This window comes from Felis catus, chromosome A3 (assembly GCF_018350175.1).
Source record: "Felis catus isolate Fca126 chromosome A3, F.catus_Fca126_mat1.0, whole genome shotgun sequence".
Lineage (NCBI taxonomy): Eukaryota > Metazoa > Chordata > Mammalia > Carnivora > Felidae > Felis > Felis catus.
The window spans coordinates 72,746,643-72,759,090 of record NC_058370.1 but is presented as its reverse complement, the minus strand read 5'-3'; the positions used below and the strand labels follow the sequence as shown (position 1 = coordinate 72,759,090).

General features: G+C 39.1%; 1 protein-coding gene across 1 annotated transcript in view; it reads right to left on the bottom strand.

Moving 5' to 3' along the window:
* Positions 1 to 12,118, bottom strand: part of ACYP2 (acylphosphatase 2) — a 187,306-nt gene extending 175,188 nt beyond the window's left edge. The window contains exon 1 of the mRNA XM_019827199.3: positions 12,102 to 12,118. The gene's annotated coding sequence lies outside the window, so the exon portion shown is untranslated. The remainder of the gene's footprint in view (positions 1 to 12,101) is intronic.
* Positions 12,119 to 12,448: the final 330 nt, after the last annotated feature.

Here is a 12,448-nt window from a genome sequence, read left to right as displayed (position 1 = left end):
CACTGATAAGCTTGACATTTTCTTTTTCTTAATCTTGGACTTTTCCCCACATTTACCCAAGAGTGCCCCTGCCAATTATTATGTAGCTTTATTGTAATTTTAGAATGCTATAGCAACAATTGACATTTGCTTAGCTAAAAAATTTACTGTGTCCGCCAACTACAGAACATTAGCAAACAGACATTTTTCAGCATGGATTGCCAATAATATGTGATACTAAGACTGTAAAAATTTTAAGCAAATATCACTAATAATTAAGCTAATTTTAAATAATAGAAACATCTTTGCATAGAGAAATTTTTTTCAGTAGGAAAAAATAATCTATAACCCTAACACAATCTTTATCATTTGTAGGTTCTCTTATACATATATTCTAAGTAAAGTCATAATACAAATTCAACCTTTATTTTTTCTTTTTCCATATTATAGTCTTTTGAATGAATATTTTACTAGTTTCATGATACTCTGTTAGGTGGGTATAACCATAAATTTACCTAAGTCCCTATTACACACTCAGATTGCTTCTAATTTGTCATTACCATAAAAAATATTGTGAGGGAAATATTCATGGACATAGCTTTCTTCCCATATTTTTAAATTATTTAGAAGTTTGAATACCCAAACTGTTTAAATATGTAATTTTCTTGATACATATTGCCAAATGGTTTTCCAAAGGGCTGCACCAATTTAAATATACCACTACCAACACTACATGAGTGTATGACTGTTTGGTTTCTGACACAAACAAATGTAAGCAGGTGCTTCACATACAATACATGACTCAATTAGAAGAAAAGTTTTCATTTTGGAACCTGAGCAATAGACTTGAGGTAACTAGGCTTTTTGTTACTGATTGAAATTAAAACCTAGGTCGTGATTTCAAGGTTTGTGAGATTGAGCCCCACATCAGGCTCTGTGCTGACATCTGCGTCTGGAGCCTGCTTTGAATTCCATGTGTCCCTCTTTCTCTGCCCCTCTCCTGCTTGCTCTCTCTCTATTTCAAAAGTAAACATAAAAAAAAAATTTTTTTTAATGACCAGGCCACAGAACTTGTAAAATAGGGACAGACAATATAGTCTCTGTACCCAAATGATGTTTGAACTGAGTAGGTCTCATCTATAAATCTCTGTATCATCACCACGAAGGGTCAGTTGAAAGTTATTCCTAGAGTGATTTCTCAGAAATTTGATATTAAGGTATAATTAATTTCAGGCACAACCAAAATTACTTAATCTATCAACACATTTCTACCACTGAAATAGTTTTGTAATCATTATGTTAAAAGAGAAAGAGTCAACAAAATATAAACTATTAACTTCCACAGTTGAAGAGGCCTGAACAAACCAATTCCATGATTCCCTCATGGAAGGAATACTTTACAGACAAAGAAATGGTTAGATAATTAGTACTAAACTGGATTCAAAATCATTAGACACCAGACTGTTAGTCACATGAAGAAGTAGCTAGTTTCCCAGAAGAGGCTGTAATCTCATAATTTATCAGGAAAGCATATTTCTTCTCAGAAGGAAATTCTGTCCCAGGTTTGAACCAATTTTTCTTTATCACAGTCCAATTTGATATTCAAAGCTCAGAAGTACATTTACCATTAAAGTCATTTCCCTCTCCTAGCTTGGTACTGTTAGGCTAGGCATGGTTGATTCCTCCCCTTGCCTTAGTTTCTCTCTGCCTAGATGAGAATTGGAAAGAACTTGTACTTTTGGAATTCAGTGTGGGCTCTCCAGGATTGGTAGATATTCAAAGCTGATTAGTTCTTTTGAAGGAATCTTTCTGGGGCGATTCAGAGCTTTTCCCCACCAGGAATTCCTGACCTTTGCTGTCTTGGTAAATGATGTCTATACTTTGCCTAGGGGCACACATCCCCATTCCAACTTCTGTATTGAATACTACACCTCCAACCCCTTTCTGCTTAGACTAGCCCCCAACAAGAAGGCTATGTGGGCTGGGATCCCTTTTAAAATAAACACAGGACCAGATTCCTCCTTTCCATTACATCTAATTGTGGGGACTCATACCCCTGTCCTACCACTGATAGAAGGTGCAGTTTGCTCCGAATGTGACCACCTCTGTCTGCTCTCTTGGCAGGCCTCATTCAAGTATTTCCAGCCACAGCCTTTCCTCTTTACTTTCTGCAGTCATGGGTCAAATGCCAGTCCCTTCTAGCTCCAACGAGTAAATGCCAAGCTCTCAAAAGAAGGGGTTCTTTTAAAGACCCCTTTAAAGACCCCTTTCACCAGGTAGTGAAAGGAAAACACCTGTTTTTTCTCTCCCTTGGTGGGACCTGGGAGAAGAGAGAAAGCCACAGCCTCCAATAACTTTCCTGGAAGAAATCCTGTCTCGAGCCCGAGGTGGGTGTTGGGCTAAGGATCTTAAAGCCAGTTTTCAATACCCCTTTTACACAACATGGTAGTCCAGTACCTCATCTAGAAATGTGGGTATAACTAGTGCTTTGTTTTCAGTCTCAGGTCTCAGCTAAAACTGAGACAAAAGTCCCATTTTCCAAATCAACAGAATTCAATATACAAACCCTGTTAGGATCGTGATTTTGAAAGTTCAACAAGACATTTTTGAGACCAAACACAGGTTGACTATTAAATATTATAGGATTATCTTTGTTATATATAATCATGACATTGTGGTGTATTTTTTAAAGGCCTTATCAATTAGAGGTGTATACTGAAATCTTTTAGGGTGTTATGAAATGATATTTGGGACTTGCTTTCAAATCCTCCGGGATTGGGGGTAGGACAGTTTAGAGAGAATAAACTTAGTAAAATAGTGATAGTAATTGCAAGTAAGTCATGAGTATATGGGGATTCATTATACTGTTCTCTAATTTTGTGTGTGTCTTAAATTCTTAGGTAAAGTTTTAAAATAAAATATAAAATTTAAAAGAGTCCCTTTCATTCTACAAAATATGTGCTCAATAATCTTCAAAACTGTCAAAGTTATGAAAAACAGTGAAATCCTGAGAAATGACCAAGAGGAGCCTAAGGAGACATGATGGTTAAAGGTAATGTGTATTAAGGATGGGATTCTGGAACAGAAAAAATTTTCGGTAAAAACTGAGGACATCTGAATAAAGTGTGGACTTTAGTGAAACAGTAAGGTATCAATAATTGGGTCATTAACTGTGACAAATGTACCATCTTAATGTAAGATATTAATAATAAGAGAAACTCGGTATAGGGTATAGGAGAACTCTCTGTACCATTTTAGTAATAGTTTTATAAATCTAAAACTGTTCTAAGATTAAAAATTTACTTTTCAAAAGTCCATTTTAATATCCTGTTATATATTTTCATAATAACATTTGAAAATAATTTCTCACTGTAGTGAATAACAAAATTATTAGTTTAATTTTTTTAATGTTTATTGATTTATTTTGAGGGAGAGCGTGTGTGCATATGTGAGCTGGGGGGTTGGGGGGCGCAGAGAGAGAGGAGAGAGAGAATCCCAAGCCCACGAACTGTGAGATCATGACCTGAGCCAAAACCAAGAGCCAAAAACAGTCAGCTCAACCGACTGAGCCACTCAGGGGCCCCTAGTTTCAATAAATCGGTACATGATTTAAATTTTTCATAAATTCCTAAGTCAAGCTAAGATAGAACTGAACAGTTGACTCTCAAAGCACTAAAGCTGGTCTTAACCAGTATAAAGAAGCACAAACAGATAATTAAATATAATAATACCTCAACTAATGAAAAGAATGTGTTACAGAAACATAATTCATTTCCAGAAGAAAATATATAAAATGCATGAGAAAGTTTGAGATGTGAAGAAACAGTATGGAAAAATACCATTATGCTTAGCACCAAGTGCTTTAGAAAACAGGAAATATGCATCTGTATGTCTTGACTAAAGAAAGGATACAGTTAAGATTAGATAAAGAAAAAAACTAATCACCAGTACTGCTGCTTGGACACATTACAGAGGCAACAAATGGCAAAGCCAGTTTATGTACAGAGTGTGCCCAGGCTCTGAGTCTTAGCTATAGCACCAAGATCAGGAAGGGGAAAAAGCGGACGAACACTAGCTCAGGAAAAAAGTAGGCAGCCCAGGCCCTTCCCTTCCTAATACTTCTCAACCACAGACTTCAGGCAGTCTCAGATTTGCTTTTCCTATGAAAGCAAGGAGACTATCTGGGGACATTCTTTCTAATTCCTCCTTAGTGTGCACACACATACACATACACATACACACATGCATGCATGTGTGCTTATTGCCTGAAAGGTATAAAATCACATTTACCCTCAGATCTGGGCTAGTGATAACAAGAGTTCTCCTGTCTTTAAAACATATCTAATGGGGCGCCTGGGTGGCTCAGTTGATACGAGTGTCTGGCTTCGGCTCAGGTCATGATCTCACAGGTTGTGGGTTCGAGCCCCGCATCAGGCTCTGTGCTGACAGCTTACAGCCTAGAGCCTGCTTCTGATTCTGTGTCTCCCTCTCTCTCTACTCCTCCCCTGCTCATGCTCTGTCTCTCTCTCTCTCTCTCTCTCCTTCAAAAATAAATAAAAACATTAAAATTTTTTTTTAAGAAATAAATAAAACATGCCTATTTTGGGTGCCTGGGTGACTCAGTTGGTTAGGCATCCAACTCTTGGTTTTGGCTCAGGTCATGGTCTCAAGGTTCATGGGTTCGGGCCCCTCACCCTGCTCTGCACTGACAGTGCAGAGCCTGCTTGCGATTCTCTCTGCCCCGCCCCCCACCACTCTCACTCTCTCAAAATAAATAAATAAACTTGAAAAAAAATATTGAAAAATATAAAACAAATCTATTTCATGATGCCTTGGTGGATAACTGAGTTGGTATACAACATCCATTCCAATCTCTTTCTAGCTTGCTTTCCTGTTTTGTAGAGCTGGAAAGTTTAAAGTTACATCCATCCCATAGACATTCTTGGAATTGGGATTCCTTACATGCTAGAGGATCAACCATCAGAAGTACAATGCTAGATGCGGGGCAAGGGCATGAATGAGAGACAGAGGCCATCTGCTGCTGGTTCTGTGATGAGCACAATCATAGAGGAATTTTAGTTTTTCTGTGCCATTGTCACATAACTGCAGCTTCTTGGACACCAGGAGGCAAGCAGGAAGCAGGACGTTCATTTCACTAGTTAATATCATAGCAAGTGTGGCAGGTTCTAGAGTCTCAGTTCCCTGGATGTGGCAGTTTCCTGACTGTACCAGCTTCCTGATAGTGGCAGGGGAGATAGTTCTAAAGCCAGCAGCTTCTCAATTCAGCACATTTCCTGACTGCAGAAGAATCTACTTAGTAACTCCCTTGGTGGCCCAGTGCTGCAGTGAGAGTCAATCCTGAAATGTCAGCCTCAAAGTGGTTTTCAATCCTGTCTGCACATTAGAATCTCCAGGGGAGCTTACTAATTATACACATACACATGTCCAAAGGTTTTGATTCAGTATGTCTGCAATGGATTCCAGAATCTATATTCTCAAAAGCAATCCAGATGCTTGGGGTACAAAGCTAAGGCTGAGAATGACTGGCCCAGAGACTCTTTCTTTAGGCCCCTCAGCAACTCCATAAGCCATTTAATGCCCAATGTTAAATCCATTTCTGTTTAAACTGTCTATAATGAATTATTTTTTCTGTAATTGAACCATGACCAATGCAATGCCTGGGGACAAAATCTTCACAATAGGAGTAGATCAAAGTTTAAGCATAATGTAAGTTCAAATATGCCACCCCCCCTCCTGTCAATAAAGCAGCATTAAAATTTTTAGTGCTTACAAAGAGAAGAAACAAAAATTATAAGAAGAAACTAGCCAGGAATGGTGATAAAACTAAGCCTGGAGTGTTGAAATATAACTTGCTATTGAGATATAATAGCACAAAGGTTTAGGCAACCTATATTATATTCTATAAATTAGTTGCAGCATACTTCTTTATTTTTATTGTCTACTTGCTTATTTTGAAAGAAAATTAGTGAAATAATAAATTTAAAAGAACCCTTTCAGAGCCCGAATTGTTTAAGTGAACTATGATTTCTGGTGTGTTGCTGCCACCTACCATCTGTCCAAGGCAAGGCAGGTCATGTGGATATGCTATTCAGTCCTTCAGGAATGTTAATACCAGCTAAGTTCTCTCATTTCAGTGTCACACTTCCAAAATAATTGTAGGAGCATGCTAAACCCCTAAATGATAAGCAGTACGTGTTTTGGGGGCTCTTTACTCAACATATCACTTAAATATGAAAGTATCTTGACTATTAGATATGGATGTTACAGGAAAATCAAAAAACTTACAAGAAAATTCATTCAGTTAAAGCTGATTGAATTCCTACTATGTACTAGACAGGCATTGTGGTTTACAGTATACTCGTCTACGGCAACCTTTAAGTTTTTCTAATATTTATTTATATTTGAGAGAGAGAGAGCGAGAGCAGGGAAGGGAAAGACACACACACACACACACACACACACACACACACACACACACAGAATCCGAGGCAGGCTCCAGGCTCTGAGCTGTCAGCACAAGCCTGACGTGGGGCTCAAACTCACCAACCATGAGATCACGACCTGAGCCAAAATCCAGAGTGGGACAATTAACTGATTGAGCCACCCAGGCACCCCTCTGCTTAATTCTTCTGTTGTCCTAAAACTGCTATAAGAAGTAAGGAGCATAGGGGCGTCTGGGTGGCTCAGTCGGTTGAGCGTTCGACTTCAACTCAGGTCAGGATCTCGCGGTCCATGGGTTCGAGCCTCGCATCGGGCTCTGGGCTGATGGCTCAGAGCCTGGAGCCTGCTTTGGATTCTGTGTCTCCCTCTCTCTCTGCCCCTCCCCCATTCATGCTCTGTCTCTCTCTGTCTCAAAAATAAATAAACGTTAAGAAAAAAAAAGGAGCATAATTTAAAAAGAAATAAAGAATTACACATGCATTACCCAGCAGTTATGCAATTATAAATTTCTCCCAAGGAAAAAATTGGGCAGGGATTCAAAGATATAAATAAAACAATTGTCACTGCAAGTTGTTACAGTAAAAAATTGGAATTGGAATCTACTCAAATATCCATCAGTTTTTAAATTTAAATAAATAATTCTTACACAGTCTTAGAGAATGATGATGCTGATCAGGGCTTCTTATCAAGAATTCAGGATAGGCCTCAGAGGTTCAAATGCTGACCCTCTCATGGAGTCACTTGTGAGTTCTTTGGATGTCCTGTGAGGCCCTCTCACCACAAAGCTCCCTGATACGGGGAATGCTATTAAAGTGACCAGTGGTACTTTGAAATTCCCTTGCCCTTGGGGGGGTTGCCTTCTTTGGACACTTGCTTCCAAGAAGGCTTAAACCCAAGTAGCTTGCACTCTTTGAAAACTTTCAAGAGCCTCCTAGGACCTACAAAGTCCAAACTTCCTGGCACGGTATTCTTGACATTACATTATGTGGTTTGAGTTGACTGTTCCATACCCATTTCTCATTCACAAGGGGTTATTTATTTGTTTGTTTATTTGGAAAAAACTAGGTACTTTCCTGTATTGTTGTCCCTTACAAATATATATTGTTGTCCCTTACAAATAGTCTGATGATGGAATGATCAATCCAAACCACAGTTTCAAATATCATTCTTGGCATGCACACCAAATATAACACAAATTAAAATGTGGCATGATTTTGTGCAATTGGTGGAGGGTAAGAAAGGAAAATCTATTTTAATATGACACTGCAGGACATTCTTTGGTACACTGGTTCTAACATTGACCATATAAAGAGGAAATCAAAAGGTATATTTTGGCTCTGCAGTGAATTAAACCTGAGAAGACACAGTAATGTAAATGGGCATTTGTTTTTTACAATTTTAGAATAAACTCATAGACAAATCACAGAAGACAAAATTGTGATTACAGAAAAGAATGTGTTAGCCACCCAAAAAATTTAAAGCTAGATTTGCTGCCAGGGCACCTGGGTGGCTCAGTCAGTTAAGTGTCCGACTTTGACTCAGGTCATGATCCTGCACTCTACGGGTTTGAGTCCCCCATCAGGCCCTGTGCTGGCAGCTCAGAGCCTGGAGCCTGCTTCGAATTCTTTGTCTCCCTCTCTTTCTGCTCATCCCCTTCTTATGCTCTATCTCTCTCAAAAATAAGTAAACATAAAAAATTTTTTTAAAAAACCAAAAAACTAGGTTTGCTGCCAACAGAGTGTGAGAAGTAAAAGGGAAGAAGAACAGGTGAAGGGTACCATCCAAGCAAGAACATCCTTAATGAGAGATGGTCTTCTAGTTGATGGAATGGTAGATAGAGGTTCAAGAATGTTGTTGGAAATTAAAGAGGTGAAAGAAACCAAGATTAGTGACAAAATTATGTCGGAAGAAGAGAGGCAGCGGCAGAGAAAGGCAGGGCAAGTGAGCTAAATTTGCACACATCATGATATCTAAATCAAGAAATGCTCATTCTGAGACATCAAGGTAATCACGAAAAGAACTAAAAACAGAAACTACTAAAAGTAGTTACCTCCAGAGACCAAGGTAAAGGACACCACAAGGAAGCAATCAATCAAATCCAGAATATGGGACATTCTGCAAGATGACTGACCTAGATTCTCTAACAAATTGATGGCATGGGGGAAGAAATGAGCTACAGAATAAATGAAATTTAGGAGACAAAACAATCAAATTCTACGTGGAGCTCACATTTGAGATCCTTATTAGAATGATTTTGAAACAATTAAGAAACTTTTGATTATGAACTGGGTATAAGATGATGGTATAAAAAATCAATAATATTTTTAGGTATAATAATGGCATAGAGGTTACATTTTAAAATACCTCTGTAGTTAGAAGCATCATGAAGTATTTCTACATAAAATAACATGATACCTTGGCTTTGCTTTTAAAATACTCCAGTGCCAATCCCCCATACCCCCCAAAATATAGCAGGATAGAGAAATAAGACTGGCCAAACATTGATAATTGTGGAAGCTGGAGTCATGGGGTTCACTGTACCATTCTCTCTGCTTGTATGTATGTATGTATGTTTGAAATTTTCCAAAATAACAGGCTGCTTTATTTATTTATTTATTTATTTATTTATTTATTTATATCTTAAAAGCAGGTGTCTTTGAGGAGTATGATAGGATTTGGGGAGCAATGGAGCAAGCAAGATTGTTTTATGTTTTTGATCTATTCAATAAATATTCATTGAATCCCTGCAATGTATGAAGCACCATTTAGGCACTTTTGGGAGAGGAAAAGAACATATCAAAATTCCTCTCCTACTAAAGCTCAGATTCCTGTGAGAAGGAAGAAACAAACAAAAATTACATACAGGGGACACCTGGCTGGCTCAATCCAAGAAGCATGCAAATATTGATCTCAAGATCATGAGTTTGAGCCCCACATTGGATGTAGAGATTACTAAAAAAAAAAAAAAACCCTGCAGACAGAATAATTAAGTTTTAATATGTTACAAGTGGATAAGTGCTATGAGGAAAGAATAGGGTAAGAGAGATGAAGAGTAAGGCCAAGTTTACAGTTTTAAATAACATGGTCAGGAAAGGGCTCTTTGAAAAATTTAACATTTGGGGGGGTCCTGGGTTGCTCAGTCCACTGAGTGACTGGCTCGTGATTTAGGCTTGGGTTGTGGTCTCACAGTTTGTGAGATGGAACCCCACATCGGGCTCTACACTGACAGTGAACCTGTTTCTCTTTGCTCCTCCCCTGCTCATGCTCTCTCTCTTTCTCCCAAAATAAATAAATAACATGAAAAATCTTTTTAAAACGTAACATTTGAACAAAGACTTGAAGGAGTTGATGGAGATTATAAACCCTTCTGAATTGTTGCCTTTTAATTATGTCCATGGTTTAGCCTGATAAAAAGAATTGAAGATTTCTTTAAAAATAAAATAAAATCCCCCTGCTCCTCACTGCTCCTTCTCTACCTAACAAAATCTTCTTTTTTTAATGTTTATTTATTTATTTTGACAGAGAGAGAATCCCAGACAGACTCCATGATGTCAGCACAGAGCCTGACACACAGAGCTCCATCTAGTGAACTGTGAGATCATGACCTGAGCTGAAATCAGGAGTCTAATGCTTAGCCAACTGAGCCACCCAGGCGCCCTTCAAAATCCTCTTTTATTCTTCAGGCCTATTTCAAGAGATCAACCTTCATGAGGTCTTTCATCCACTGTCAGAATTAACTGCTCTTTTGTGTTCTCTTGTACATGGCTAGTCACAGGTATTTCATTCCCCTGTATCATAGAGCCTTTTATGGCTTTACGAAGCATTTTCACTTTCATTATTTTATTCACACCTCATGATAATCTTGAGTAGTTTTTATTTCAAGATCATTATTATTCCCACTTATCAGATGAGAAAACTAAGGCTCTCAAGAAGTGACCTAACCCAGATTAGTCAGACACAAAGAGTTCAAATTCCAGACCACATCCTCTGTATGCAAACATTACTTCTTGACCTCACTCCACTGCCTCTCTATAATTAGTTGCTTCTAAAGTTCCTTTTTTATGTTAAAATTAGATTTGAATCAAAGTACTCTTTGCATGTGATATGAAATTAGGTAGTTCAGAAAACTTTAACAGGAAAAGCAAGCCTCCCACCTAATCAATCCCCAGGGATTTTAAAGGACAATTTTTTTTTCCAGCATTTCTATTTTTAATTCTTCTAGTGGTTCTAAGTGTTAACTCTAGACATTATGCTTACACCTTTATACATTGATCTTACCACATTTAGATATTATTTGCTGACTTTCTCCTATGAAAAGGGAGGATTTTGCTCGTTTGCATTGCCCTAACGTCTCAGGTTAGGTTCCCCAGGACACAGACACTGAGTCAGACTTGTGCACAGAATGCTTTGGTGACAACCCAGGAGGAGTGAAAGTGGCAAGATTGTGGGGAGAGGTGGGGAGGGAGGTAACCTGCTGTGCCGCTGCAACAGAAGCCTCTGCCCATTTCAGGAGCTCTGGGGCAGGAAAGTTGTCAGCAATCAATACTTCCAGCCACTGGAGAATGAGCTTGGTCCTGAGGTGGGTGGGGATGTGAGCAGAGCAGCATGGTGTCCACCACAGCTCACCCCTACAGTGCTCTGATCCACTTTCTTAGAGTAAACTCACTCTATTTTCAATTATCTCCCTCAGATTTATGTTTGGTTCCTTTGTTTGGAGAATGTTGGTGAGTTGGATTACATCCCTTGCCTCTTCTGCAAGTGCTCTCAAAATCATATCTGAGACACACCATTTCTACTGCCAATTCCAGATTCCCCTTGCTCTCAGCTAGCACTTGTGCTGATCTAAGTGGCTTAGCTGGAGTGGTGGGGAGAATCCTTGATCTTCATCCGTGAGGGGTCTGAGTCTAAGGAGCCAGGTCTACTCAGGTTAGGTTGGCTACACTGATTACTTACCATCAAAACTGGGCAGGTGAGAAAGGAGGGATGCCCTGATGAGCCAGGTGTCCAATGTATTCTTCTCTGTCCTCCATAAAGCTGATATCTCATTCTCTCCTGGTGCCCATTATTCCTTCCTTATTCCTTTCTTACCCTATGTGGTTTCCTTCTCTATTCTTCTCTTTCACACATCTCACATACTGAGAAGTGGCTATGAGACATATCTAATCCATTGTCCCCTAGGACCATAAATTCAACATCTTCAAAACTAAATTGATTTTTCTATCACCCACTAAACCTGTTCCTCCTCTGTCGTCCATCCAGCCCCTGTGTTGGAAAACCTGGTCCATAACCTCCACCTCCCTCACCCTATCTACCTACCAAGTTCTGTAAATTCTATCTCCTACACAGCTTTTAAAGCCATTCTCTTTCTCCCTCCCCATGGTCACTATCCTCATTCAAGGACTCATCATTTGTCACCTGGACTATTACAAAAACCTCTCAACTGCTCTTCCTTTCTCCAGTCTCCCCCATAGCCTCCCACCCACATCACACCACATCTTTCTAAAAGATATGCCATTTTGCTACGTAAAACTCTTTTCATGTTTAGGCTCTTTACAACTTGGCCCCTTCCTACTCCTCCATTCATTCCCCCTCCATCCTCTCCCACACCTACTTGTTACTTGTAGCTGCCCAAAGGTGACAGAACCCCTTCAGACCCTTACCTCTGTACACTTTTCCTCTTGTCAGACTCCACTTTTCTTCTGGGATTTATTTCACTCCATCCATGACTCTTCCTGAAAGGTAGGATTGGGTGCGTCTCTCCCAGTGGTCACATTGAAATTCTTCCATACCTTTACTTATTTATTTGTTTACTTACTTATTTAAAGTTTATTTATTTATTTTGAGAGAGCACACGAGTGAGTGGGGGAGGGGCAGAGAGAGAGAATCCCAAGCAGGCTCTGCACCATCAGCACAGAGCCCAATGTGGAACTTGATCCCACAAACAATGAGATCATGACCAGAGCTGAAATCAAGAGTTGAATGCTTAACCAACTGAACAACCCAGGTG